This window comes from Amblyomma americanum, chromosome 9 (genome assembly GCF_052857255.1).
Source record: "Amblyomma americanum isolate KBUSLIRL-KWMA chromosome 9, ASM5285725v1, whole genome shotgun sequence".
Taxonomy (NCBI): domain Eukaryota; kingdom Metazoa; phylum Arthropoda; class Arachnida; order Ixodida; family Ixodidae; genus Amblyomma; species Amblyomma americanum.
Window position 1 is genome coordinate 63,612,924 of NC_135505.1, and position 13,455 is coordinate 63,626,378.

The following is a 13,455-nucleotide window of genomic DNA, read 5'->3' on the forward strand; positions in this document are numbered from 1 at the left end:
TAAGTGATCGGTTTGCCGGCGTGATCCACCACTGCTGCTGCGGCATTGATTATTCTTGTGCGTTTATCCCACGGATAAAGCGCTGCGTCCGTGTACACTGTGTTTTCTAGTTTAGCCAAATGGCGTTCCACATAATCTGCCCGCGCCTGTCTTCTAGCCGCGTGGAGATTCGGGTCCGTTTTCTTTGTTATAGGACAGACCTGGAGGGTTTTACGGATGTTGTCAGGTATATCGGCGGATCGATCAAAATAACCTTTCATGTCGTCACCTAACCTCTTTAGGAGTGCTCGGCCAGCGGCTGACGTTCGGAGTCTGAACTTCTACGACGTGAGCTGTGCTTCCGCTAGTTCACTGAATGTGTAGCTGAGCCCCAGCTGCAGCAGCTCGTCGTTTGGCGTGTTTCTTGGCAGGTGTAGCGCTGTCTTGTATGCTTTTCTTAAGAGCGTCTCAGCTTGTTTCCTTTCTTGCTTGTTCATGGGGTGGTACGGGAGCGAGTAGGTGACTGTGCTGACCACCAGACTTCTGACCAGTTTTATCGTATCCGCTTCTTTCGTGCCGTATCTTCTTTGGGAGACCCTGATTATCATCCGACTCACCTGCTCTGTTGACTTTTGGAGCAGGCTGATCGTGTGGCTGCATTTCTTACTTCCTTGGATCGACATGCCCAATACTCGTATCATGTTTACCTCTAGTATGTTTTGTCCCTCGAGCTTCACTTCTAGCTCTGTTTGGGTTGGGCGTCTTCCTACTCTCAGGAGCTCGGATTTCTCCGTGGCGCAGGCTAGTCCCCTTTCTTTAACGTAATCTTCCACGCAGCTTGCTGCTTCTTGCAGTTTCTCTTGTTTTTCTCCCAAGGAGCCTTGGTTGACCCAGACTGTAATATCATGTGCGTACATTGCGTGTTGTATACCGTCGATCTTGCTGAGTTTCTTGGCTAGACCAATCATCGCAATGTTCAGGAAGGATTACACGTGCCCTGACACACCCCTGCCCATTTGCTCCATGCCTCATAACGGAATTGGAGCAGGTGTGTTTTAGAAGTACAACAGCTAGAGAGAGGGCCTGGGACCCGATGGGCATGTGGGATCTCAAGGAGACGCACGCAGTTCAGAGCACGTTTGAAATGTTCAACGCTGTCCGCTGATATGACGTTTGCCACGTGATGTAAAAGTGAGCAGGAACAAAGGCCTCATTGAGACTAACAGTACTGGAAATGCGATACACGGCTGCAAGGTTGATTACGGGTGATGCACAACAATGAGAGCTCAAGCATGCCGACATTCCTGCCGGATAATACGTTCTGAGACAATCTGTATTATATCTTCAAAATAGCAATTTGTGCTATATGACAACAGCTGGAAAAAGTTTAACCAGATATGACTCTGGCGCGGTAGAAATTAATGTGCGGAAATCGCAGCCTAGTCGACATCAACCTAACTAGAGGTACCGGCCGCGAGACAGCACGCGCAGAAGAAGAAGAGAAGTGCACGGTTGGTGCAGCGGTTTTCATTGCTGCGATCCCTTTCTTGAGGCGCTTTGGGCATGACTAGTGCTCTGAATATTTTATCAATCGATCAAAATGAGTTCAGGCAGCCCGACGTCAGTGGGGTTCTATGAAGTGCGTCCTACTGACGGGCTCATAGGAGAGCTTCTCAGGACGAGAAGATATCGGCGGCTGGCACTTGCCGGAGCAGCGCAGGGCCGAGTACTCCGGGAAGCGTCGCAACCAGCGGAGCGCGGTAACCAGAGGCGACCTAGATCCGGAGTGGTGGCCTCCCGAACACGCCTCGCACGCTGGCCTTTGGCTCCGCTACACCTCGCTCGTGGTCAGCCTCGCTGCCGCGGCAGCGATGCTGTTTGTGAAGCCCGTCGTACTTATGGTCCAGATGGCAAACTGTTAGCAGGGCTGCTTCTCCCTGGACGAAGACCTGAGGCGCTCCCTGGACAGCAGCGTGCATCCGTGCGACGACTTCTACAGGTGAGAATCTAGATCCCTTCTTCGGGATGTTGTACTCTCCTGAACCTAGGATGACGCTAGGGGCCTGCGGTGAAGACACAAGGGCGACAACTAATTTAAAATAGTTGCATATTTAATGTTAGATATTGTAGTTGCAACAGAGTGACGCACACGAGACTCATCACACACGGCTTCTCATCGTTTGCGCCATGCAAACAATACAGAAGCTGCCACCCGACGTGCGGTGAGCGGAGAACGTGAATTAGTTCCCTCTCAAGTTCTGCCATATCCCGGAAGTTCAATTAGATGGCTTGCATTTTGCTCTAGCAAGGTGGAAGAGCAAGCGCAACCTCTTCTCCACTTGCTCTCATTACTTTAAAGAGAAAGTTTTTTGACATCAGCCTGTCCCTGATGAAAAGTTGCGTGCATCTGGTTACGGTTCAACGTTCTTGTGAGCGCTTACCTCCTCCTTATTAGACCTGTTGCTTCTTTAGTGACGTCAGGTCCACTTTTCTATAGTGGTGAAGATATCTGTTTCTTAACTCATTGCAAGGAATACGGTACAAGCGCCTCTAGTTCCCTTGGCTGCAAGAACGTGGCGCAGGAACTTAAGCACTGAAAAGAAAGCATTGAAAAGGATAACAAAAGGAAGGGAACGACGGTGTGACTGCCGAAAACAACGTGATAGGTCGTCAGGCTTAGCCGCAGTGGCTGGGAGTTGTCCGCAAATGTTGATAATGCAGTGATCCCCCATTGTATGAAAACTGAGGAGGTTCTTGAACACAAAATATTAAAAGCAGCCCCATGTCTTTATTGTTTTCTCCATTTTTTAGCACTTTTATTTTGAATCTCTTGTAATAAATCTGATAAATTGGTAAATTTCAATCTATCAAGTCCCGCAAGGGTGGTTTGGTTATCCTAAATTGGCATAACTATTTACGTGGGAAAGGAATGTTTCGCTTCCTGTCTCTGCTGCGGTGTACAATATGATCCGCATTATTTCCGAAGATATTGGGTTCATGCTTAACAAAATAGCCAATTATATGTGTAGGAAATATTTGAATTTCGCCCCTTGTTTCTGACCACTGCCACTCAGCCATTGATATAGCTTAAGGTAAAGGGACATTGAAGACAATTATATCCAGTTTTCATGATTTCTAGAAATAGAGGACATTATTTTTATCTAAACGTTGATGTTTGATTGGAAGGAAACGACAAATTTCTTGCCTTGAAATACCAATATTCCTTAGAACCTTGATCGCCGTGACTAAAAATGTTTGACAAAATAGTAGTATCATCGTCCATTTCCAAGGAAATGGGAGTGTAGTTCAACGTTCTTAGACAAATTTAATTTCACCTCCGCACGGGAGACTACTTGAGCGGAGATTGCGGCAACCTCAGGGTCAGTAGACGAGAATCTGCATCCTCTGCTTGCGTGGGAGTGTCATTTGCTTCTGTAACAAGAAGCTAGACTAGATTTGTAGCTTATTTTTGTGGGCACGGCGCTCGTCGTGATCGTGAAAAGTTCTGCGGGGTGAAATCTGGGCAAATGATAGCTTCACGAGAGTGTTACATAGCCACCCTGCTTTTTGCTCCCGGCTGGAAAATTGTGAGCGAAAATGAGCTTTCACTTTGGTTCGCGATTACGGCCAAGTGGGAGGATAAGTTGCGTTGCATTGAGAAACGACGGCCTCGCACGTTTAAGGTGTGTGCGCATCAGTTTGCGGATGGCGATATTATGCAGCCATACAAACAATTCGTAAACAGGCAAGGGCTGCGCAATCCTTGCGGGAACTGGGCGATATTCTCTGTGCCGTCCGTCTACTCTATACCGTTCTTCCGGAGCTCATCTTAAAACCAAAACAATTGCAATTAAGGCGAAAGTCACCCTACAGCGCGCTTTCATGCAAACTTCTATGCACAGAGATATCCTTGCATCGATAACTTATACATTGTGCTCGAGCGAGGCGTGCGTAGACATTCATTCTGAGCTACATTGTGGCACTTTAATCTTCCTAGGCTGAGACAATCACCCCGCACTGACGCCGGGTGATATGGCAACTCGGACTCCACTCTCTGCGGATTGGTGACAAGGCTCTATTCAGGACGAAATAGCAAGTGTATTTTCTACTCGTGCAAGCTAACGCCACATCGCATAATAATTCCTAAGCCTGTTGTCGCGTGGAAGAAGATGGTAGTTGCGTCCTTAATGTCTACTACAAGCTGCGCAAGCAGCTGTTGAAAACTTCAGTATCTGTCACCAGGCTTCAGAGAATCCCAATGAAGCATGCAGGTGGCTTAAATATCTGTGCAACTGAAGTGCAAAGACAAATCTCGATCATTTGGGGCGAAGTCGTACGCTTGAAGATACTGTAACGTGTTATTTTTTTAGAGCGGTAGCACTATTAGGAGCATTTTACAATTTCGGGCACACGTACTATAGGCTAGGGTGGTATACTCCACGCAGCGCGAGCTGGAGCAACGAAAAACTTCATCTTATTGCCATCTATAGCACGAAGGATTGAAACGAGCCAAGATAATAAAGGGCTCCGGTTGGCTGTCTCGACCCCAGATGCGCTTATAAGAGGTGCTACAATGCAGTGTTAGATTGCTCCGGCTTCCGCTGCGTGGAGTATACAACTTTTGTTCCCGGATAGAATGTACGTTCCTGAAGCCCGATCTGCGGCAGGTGGCTCACCTGTCCAAAGGGTTGTGGGCAACCTGCCAGCTGTGAAAACCTGGCAGGCTTTCAATTGGATCAAGGCCTGGGCGGAAGGCCTTCAAGGTAAATGCCTTCAGTGTAAAAGCCTTTAAGTAGAAGGCCTATAGGCAAAGGGCCTTCATTGTAAGGACCTTTCGTTGAATTTCCTTTACGTCGGAGACTTTTATGGTCCAGGTCTTTAGTGTAAAGGCGTTTTGGTCGAAGGATGATTTCTCATTCACTGCAGGTAAGGACCTTGAGTGCCTACCGTAAATATTGCTGCTGGAAGATTTTCCACCTTACCGATGCTGAACCGTCAGCTATTTTTTTTGAAGCAGCCGATATGTGCCCGTTGCCTGCGTCTCCGCAAACAGGATCGAAAGACGAAGAAAGGAGCAACAAGTCAGAGGAGACACAATGTGCAAAACTTGAATAATGAAGGCCCTTGGAACAAGTGCGGGTAGGAGAAAAAAGAGAGGGAGTACTTGACGATGAAGGCAGCCCTTTGAGAGTTACAGATCAAGGAATTGGGAGAGAACTGGTTGAGGTTGTACTTTTGCAGCACCTGGCGTTTACGACATCATTAAAGAAGTTTAAATTAGTGCGCATTTCATGGTAGAGCGTTAAAAACAGCTCATTGCTCGTGCACAGAAACACTTTTGTCATAACATACGATCGGTGTGAAGTGAGCGCTGTAACAACAGAAAAGAATTCAGAAGCCAAATTTCTTGGAAGGTGCTAGTCACAAGAAGGTTGGGACGATCGACAGATAAGAAGGCGAAGCGCGCCGTTTCCGGTACCATGAAAATCGTGCAAACTTATGTGTTTGTAGTGTTGTGCCCTCCAAGGGGCGTCAATTTTTCACCATATACCAACCCATGCAGGCCGCATTCTGGTTTTATTCACCACGGGGAAAGACAGGATTCACGTTCAGTTATGGGTGCGATGCCGCCTATTTTTACGCGACGCGTAGCATACGACGCACGAGACTAGTATAGGAAACCGTGACTGTAGCGCCATTAGTTCGAGCGACGTTCTATGCAGCTGTGCCAGCTATCGAGCGGATATGAGAAGTTTAGAAACCGATTGTCCAAAGTAAGTGAAGGTGTGTTTATTTAGAAGGGGTGGCTACTAGGCCTAAAGGAAGGTGAAGGATGGACAGAGGAGGGTTACAGTCCGTTCAAAAGGCACGACTCCTTGGAGAGATCTAGGAGCGAGTCTAGCATTGCTTTTAAACAGACTTAGAACGATTTTGTAGCCTCGCTTATGAAAACATACTCTTCTCCCACCCTCTCTTCCTTAGAGAAAAATAAACTTTTCATGTCGCCGCACGTACACAAATTCTAGGGAGAAGCATGCATTTTTCAACGCGAAAAAATATAGGAACGCGTTTTTTTCTTATAATCTACAATTTCGCTATAACAATGAACGTGTCCGCACATCTCCCGTCTCCAGGCTCACAATTTTTTTTTGCTTATTACTTTCTTGTTATCATGAAGAAAGTCCCCCGTTGGTTTTCTACGGCGGACTTTACTACACAATAGAGCGATTGAAAAATTTTAAAAGAAAGATCTTGCTACGAATCGGTAGAAGAACCAACAGCTGAAATATTTCCGTCAAGATGCATTACAATATTTCAATCTTCAAGATATTTGTACTAGAATGCTGGACATGGTGGCGAACAGTCTGCATTTGGCAATTTATTAATTCAAACTTCTAACACCTTCATTGTTAGGGAAGGGAGCCTGTTTGCGTGTGGTGCGCTGTAGTCTGTCTGTTCCGGCCCACTTTATTTCTTGACAATGTGTTTTAAACTAATTTGAATCGAAACTTTGCCATTTTCTGTCGGCAGGCACGTGTGCCACAGAAGGGAGGGAGCGAAGAACCGCTATGCTGCACCCCTGGACAAGTACCGCACAACTTTATGCAGGCGGATCGTCAATTTCATCCTCCTCCGGAAGGTTCCTTTGCAGTTCACCAAAACCAGCGGAAAAGCTGCAGGGTTCCTGTTCAGCTGCCTCAGCAAGGTGAGCCACAAGGCTATGGCCGTTCTTATCACTTCTTCCTTTTAACAACTGAGGTACTAAACACCCCGTCTCCTGGTGGTGTTGCATGAGAAATCTCTTTCGAGTTCTCCGCTTGTTGAGACACGACTGCTCAGGACCATAAACACACGGAGCGTTGAGGCAAAGTATCTAGAAACGAGAATGAGCAGCGGTTTTTTGGTGACTGGAAACTGCGAGCGGCAAAGAGGGAGAAAGGAGTGGATAATGCCTGCACTCAAATTGAGATGCTTTATTACGAAACAAACGGAAGTGTGCAGTGTGCAGAAACGATGGCGAGCCAATAGAAAAAAACTTAGCGGAGATCGGCGCAGAACCCCGTGAACTGGTAATCTTCGCAAAGGTTTCTTTGGGCGCGGTAGTTTTGACTGCTATTACAGAACCAAATGTAGAAAACTGGTGGATGCATTTGAGCCTCGCGCTATGGTTACGATGCTGCGGCAGAAATTAGTTAATGTCCATGTGTTCTGAATTGCTGACTCTCTACATTATATTGCACCGAAACCCGGAAAAAAGGCACATCAGGGCCAGCCAGGCAGACACACTCCACGAAGGAAGGCACGAGCCGGTGAAGACAAAGAAGACCAGCGGGTGCTGTCCCACCGCATAGCGGCGCCAGTAAATGGCTAACACTGTGGCAATATCAAACGATATCTGATTGTCCTCTTACCAGTCCTGTCGTAGCGGTGCAGCTCTCTAGCGATGCGGCGCTGCGGTGCGATGGCGGTTGTTGCCACTGGTGGGGCTTGAGACCAAGGTTGCACTATTCGAGGAACCTCACGCGAGTAATCATCAAGTTAACTGACCTTTGCACGGTTGGCAGTTTGCTCACGCTCCGCTGGACACGTTGTGATGACGTCTCAGTATCACGTGACCTAGGTTGCGCAAGTGCCACCACGGTTGCTTATATGGAGATTCTTTCATTGATTATTTGCTCTCTGCTAACGACGGCTACGCATACATTTAGTTTTTCCTATGCCTAGCTTCCTATTCACCGATTTTAGGCTGCCTACGTTCTTTAGAGCATGCTCGATTCTCTTCATATTAAACTTGCCTATGTCTGCTACCTTGAGCTTATTTATTAACTTGGATAGCTCTACTAGTTTTATTCTGTCTGTAGGGGTTAGACGCCCTCATGCTTTGACGTGTCTTAATCAGATCTTTCCTCTCCTGAGATAGCTTTCCGGGGTCCTGTTGAACTGTTCTACCGCCTACTTCTACTGCGCACTCCGTAATGATAGCTGTCAGATTTTCGTTCATTGTATCAACATTAAGATCATGTCCCTGAGTTAACGCTGAATATCAGTTCTGCAGCGATATCCTGAATTCCTCCATTTTCCCTCTTGCCGCTAGCTCCTTAATGGACTTCCTCTTTACTGCCTTCTTCCGTTCCCCCTTCATGTCTAAGGTGATTCGAGACCTTACAATTCTGTGGTCGCTACAACGCGCCTTTCCTAGGACCTCCACATGCTGCACGATACCAGGGTGAGCGCATAGTATGGAGATTTCATTTTTAGCCTCGCCATTAGGACTTTTCCACGTCCACTTCCTGGTCTCTCGTTTGTGGAAGAAGGTATTCATGAAGCGTTATTTCTACCTTCGAACTCTATAAATAGCACCCCCCGGCTATTCCTAGAGATTTTCCTATAGTCGCCTACCGCCTCGTCGACAGCCAGCTACTTGCCCACCTTCGCAATGAAGTCGCCCATAAGTACAGTGTTCTGTGGTTTTACATTGTTCATCACCAATCCCACGTCTTCGTAGAAGCTTTCAGCAGTCTGTTCATCATGACTAGATGTAGGCGCTTAGGCCTGCACCACCTTCAGCTTGTACCCCTTATTAATCCTAATTACTATAGCTGCCACCCTTTCGTTAATACTATAGAACTCTACTTTGCCAGCTATATCCTGAATAATGTAGAATCCCACACCTAGTTCTCATCTATCCGCTAACCCGCGATTGCACAGTACGTGCCCTTCCTTTAGTACTGTATACGCCTCACCTGTCCTCCTAGCTTCACTAAGCCCTATGACATCCCCTTTAATGCCCGCTAGTTCCTCGAGCAGCACCACTAGATAAGGTTATAGCGTTAAACGTTGCCAGGTTCAGATTCCAATGGCGGCCTGTCTGGAGGCAGAGATTCTTAGCACCCTCCGCTGCGTCACAGGTCTGACCGCCGCCTTGGTCAGTTGTTTCGCATCCGCTGGGGACTGAGGGCAGAGAGTTAATTGGTTTGTTCATGGAAGGTTGTGTCCAAGTACTGCACCAGGTTTTTTCAAATCCTTTTCTGTTGAGAGAGTGCGTGGTCGGTTCTTGTCACCGAGATCAGCCCGTTCCCCAGGCCTGCTTGTGCAATTCCATCGACACACGGAGTTTTTTTTTTAACCCAGCGGAGAATTGCGCGGCACCGGGATTTGAACCCCGCTCCTTTAGCACGTGAGGTAGACGCTGGGTCTCTACGCCATTGCTGCCTCCCTGCATACCAGACGTACCAGACGTATGCGTTAAGAGACAAGGAGGGCAATGTCATTAGCAATATGGATAAGATCGCTATAATAGCAGAAGAGTTCTACACAAGTCTATACAGTAGCCAATGCAATCAGTATGTTAATGATGGAGACCATAGCGTACTGCAATTCGTCATCCAGCCAGTAACAAAAGAGGAAATAAAGAAAGCCTTAGGAGCAATGCAAAGGGGAAAATCAGCTGGTGTGGATCAGGTAAAAGCAGATCTTTTGTAAGAAAGAAAGGAGATTCTGCTAGAAAAACTAGCCACCCTGTATACGCAATGCCTTATTACCTCGAATGTACCAGAAGCTAGGAAGAATGCAAATATAATCTCAATTGAAAAGAAAAGAGACGCGAAAGACTTGAAAAATTACAGACCGATCAGCTTACGGTCCTTTGCTTACAAGGTATTTACTAAGGTAATCGCTAATAGAGTCAGGGCAACCTTAGACTTTAATCAGCCAAATGATCAGGCAGGTTTTCGTAAAGGATATTCCGCAGTGCATCATATTCACACTATCATTCAAATGATAGAGAAATGCGCAGAATGTAAACAACTCCTACAGCCATCATTGATTACGAGAAAGCATTTGATTCAGTGGAAACCCCGGCTGTCATACAGGCTTTGCGGAATCAAGGCATAGATGATCCTTATACTCGAGTATATATACAGGAAGTATAAAGCTACCATAGTCCTCCATAAAGTCAACAATAAAATTCCAATAAAGAAAGGCAACAGGCAAGGGGACACGATCTCGCCACCGCCTGTTTACAGGAGGTATTCCGAGGCCTGAATTGGGAACAGCTGAGGATAAGAGCTAATGGAGAATACCTAAATATACTGCGATTCGCTGCAGACATTGCCTTGCTGAGTCACTCAGGAGATGAACTGCAAATCATGATCAACGATTTAGACAGGCAGAGCAGAACGGTGGGTCTGAAATTAACGTGCAGAAAACCAAAGTAAGGTTAAACAGTCTAGCAAGGAAACAGGACTTCACAATTGGCAGTGAGCGCCTGGAAGTGGTAAAGGAATTCGTCTACTTAGGGCAGGTAGTGAGAACTATTCTGAATCATGAGAGGGAAATAACTAGAAGTATAAGAATGGGGTGGAGCGCATATGGCCGGTTCTCTCAGATCATGAACAGTAGGTTACCAATATCTCTCACGAGAAAAGCATACAACAGTTGTATCTTACCGGCACTCACCTACGGAGCAGATACGTGGAGGCTAAAGAAAAGGGTTCAGCTTAAGTTAAGGACAACACAGCAAGCCATGGAAAGAAAAATGATAGGTGTAACGTTAAGAGAGCGGAAGCGGGCGGAGTGAGTCAGGGATCAAACGCGGGTTAGTGACATCCTAGTTGAAATCAAGGGGAAGAAATGTACTTTGAAGGCAAGATAACCACTGGTCCTTAAGGGTAACGGAGTGGAATCCAAGAGAAGGCAAGCGTAGCAGGGTGCGGCAGAAGGTTAGGTGGGCGGATGAGTTTAGGAAGTCGCAGGCATAGGTTGGGCACAGCTGGCAATAGACAGGGTTAATTGGACAGACATGGGAGAGGTCTTTGCCCTATAGTGGTTTTAGTCAGGCTGATGATGATGATGATGAACGAAGGCGACACCAAATTTTCTGGGACACAGGACTTCTAACGCTATAGCGGTAATACTGATTAATAATAAATTTAGAGAACTAATGCCCATGTAGCAAAATTATATTCAGCGCCTGCTGTATAACTTTCACATGCTCCGCAAGGTACCGCAGTTGATTTTTATGCGAAGCATATTATCAGCGTTTCACTTCGGCGCTCGCGACGGTTACACGCCGGCTTCGACCTTGAGCTATACCACGTGACACCATGACGTCATGACCGAGGAGAGGCAGGCCGCATCTTGCGCCGTCGCGACGGTTGCGCGCCGGGCGACCACGTGACACCATGACGTCACGACCGAGGAGAGGCAGAGCCGCATCTTGCGCCGTCGCGACGGTTGCGCGCCGGGCGACCACGTGACAACATGACGTCACGACCGAGGAGAGGCAGAGCCGCACCTTGCGCCGTCGCGACGGTTGCGCGCCGGGTGACACGTGGTACCACGTGACGCTACGGCGACGGTATATAAGGGAGGCTGCGCTTGCCTCCGATACACACTCGTTGCGATGGCTCCTGGAGGCGCGGCTGCACGGTGGAATGAGAAGCGAAAGCTGCGGCGTGCCACGGAGAGCCCTGAAGAGCGGGAAGAAGTCACAGTTTCACAGACCATAAGAGTGTGTTTATTGGCTTGCAAAAAATAAATTATGATTTACAGTGATGTACTGGCTCTGTGTGTGTTTCCGAGATTAGCCAAGAGAGACCAGGTTGAACCTGGTCTCTCTACCGCTATTATGCTTCGTATCTGCCGGGCTTAACCAAGTTAAGCCTCTGCCATTTTTTCATTTATCTAATTCACTTATTTTATTCCTCAGTACAAAGCCGTTTTTTCCCTCACAGTTGCGTTGTCTATGAAAACATTTATTTACTCCTTGATCAGGCTGCCCTAAACTTTCTGCAATTAATAACTGGTGTCAGACATTATTAGGTTAAAGTAAATGCCTCAAAATTAAATTATAAGAAATTGACGACTACAGTGCGGTCGGAACACGGACAAGAAAGATTGACACAAGCAGAGACGCAGACTAACATCGTTTATTGCCTTGAACTGGCTTATGTATGCCCAGTCCTGAGACAACGCCGGAAAACAACTCACATTTCCGTAGCACAATTATCACGTTGGCCCGCAACATTCCCTCCAGTCATTTTCACGCTCATGAGCGCTTAGAAAGATGTGTCAGCAAGCCAGCCGTACACCTGAAAAAAAAAAGAGCTGACCTTTCTAAGCGCCCATGAGCATGCAAATTACTGGAGGAAAGATTGCGGACCAACGTGATAATTGTGTCACGGGAACGAGAGTTGTCGTTTTCCTATGTTGTCACGGGACTGGGCCTATATAAGGGAGTTCACGGCAATAACTGACGTTTTTCGTCAGCGCCTGTGTTTGTGTCAATCTTTCTTGTCCGTGTTCTGACTGCGCTCTACTTGTAAATATGTGTAAAGACCAAGCCAGCCTCTACATATTAAGCATAAGAAATTGCTTTCATTAAATGCTTAAAAATTATACACATAATGATCAAAAAATAGGAAACACGATCAATTAGTACATCTTCAATAAGTAATGCAGAAGTTTAGAGGTTTAAAAAATATAGATAATATGACTGTAGTTAATGACTCTACGCTGCACAGGAGCACTCATGATCAGTATACCGTTTTGGCGTCCTGAGGAGGCTACTGAGCAGACAAGGGTAGTGAAATGAGGGACTCGCTATGATATACATTTTTGTTGTCTTTGCTCGCAGAGCACTTAAATGGGCTTCACTTCGCTTCCAGCAAGCTGTCAAAAATTTGTTCGATGATGGTAAAAAAGGAAAGGCCTATATGCGCTAAAAATCACTACTCCGTTACACACGGTGCATATGTTATGTGGTTTACGGTATTACGTCTAACTGCAATTAAATGTGTATAGGGCAACAGAGCGATATTTTACAGGGCTAGGGAGCAAAACAGTCAGGTCAGTGACAGGAGAAGCGGGCATTTTGTCGTTCACTGTCGAATTTCAAATGCAAACCCCTGGTCTAAAAAAGATATCTTCTTAGGCGCGTAAAAGATAGAGTAGAAAAAGCAATCTTGGAGACATATTATATCGGATTGGAAGGCAGTCAATGCGTATGCGCACCGTCATTAGTGCTACATGATAGTGGTTTGCTTAAAGGGCGTTCAACGTCTCAAAGCGACTCAGGCTATGAGAAACGCCGTAGTGAAGGGCTCTACAAATTTCGACCACCTGGGTTTCGCTAACGTTCAGTGACATCGCACAGTACACGGGCGTATAAAATTTCGCCTCCGCAAAAACTTGACCGCCGTGACCTGCATAGAATCCGCGTCTTTCGGGTCAGCAGCCGAGCGCCATAACCACTGAGCCACCGCGGAGGCCTGCGACATGATATTGACGTGGCTTTTTTGAAAAACAGATTATCTTCCACAAGGCGAATTTTAGCTCTGAACTTAAGCTTTGGGTTTTTAGTCAACTATATGTTGGGTGTGTAGCGCTGGTTTTGTCGTGCATGTTTACCCTCATAGCCCCCTCTTAATCATCATGTGAAATTCTTCTATCATCTTCGCTTACGCTGATAAATTC

General features: G+C 46.7%; 1 long non-coding RNA gene across 1 annotated transcript in view; it reads left to right on the plus strand.

Annotated features, from left to right (window-relative positions):
- The first annotated feature begins 1,513 nt into the window (after positions 1–1,513).
- LOC144105345 (uncharacterized) overlaps positions 1,514–13,455 on the plus strand; it is a 29,301-nt gene continuing 17,359 nt past the window's right edge. Inside the window, exons 1-2 of the long non-coding RNA XR_013308770.1 lie at positions 1,514–1,978; positions 6,511–6,685. This is a non-coding gene — a long non-coding RNA (uncharacterized LOC144105345). The remainder of the gene's footprint in view (positions 1,979–6,510; positions 6,686–13,455) is intronic.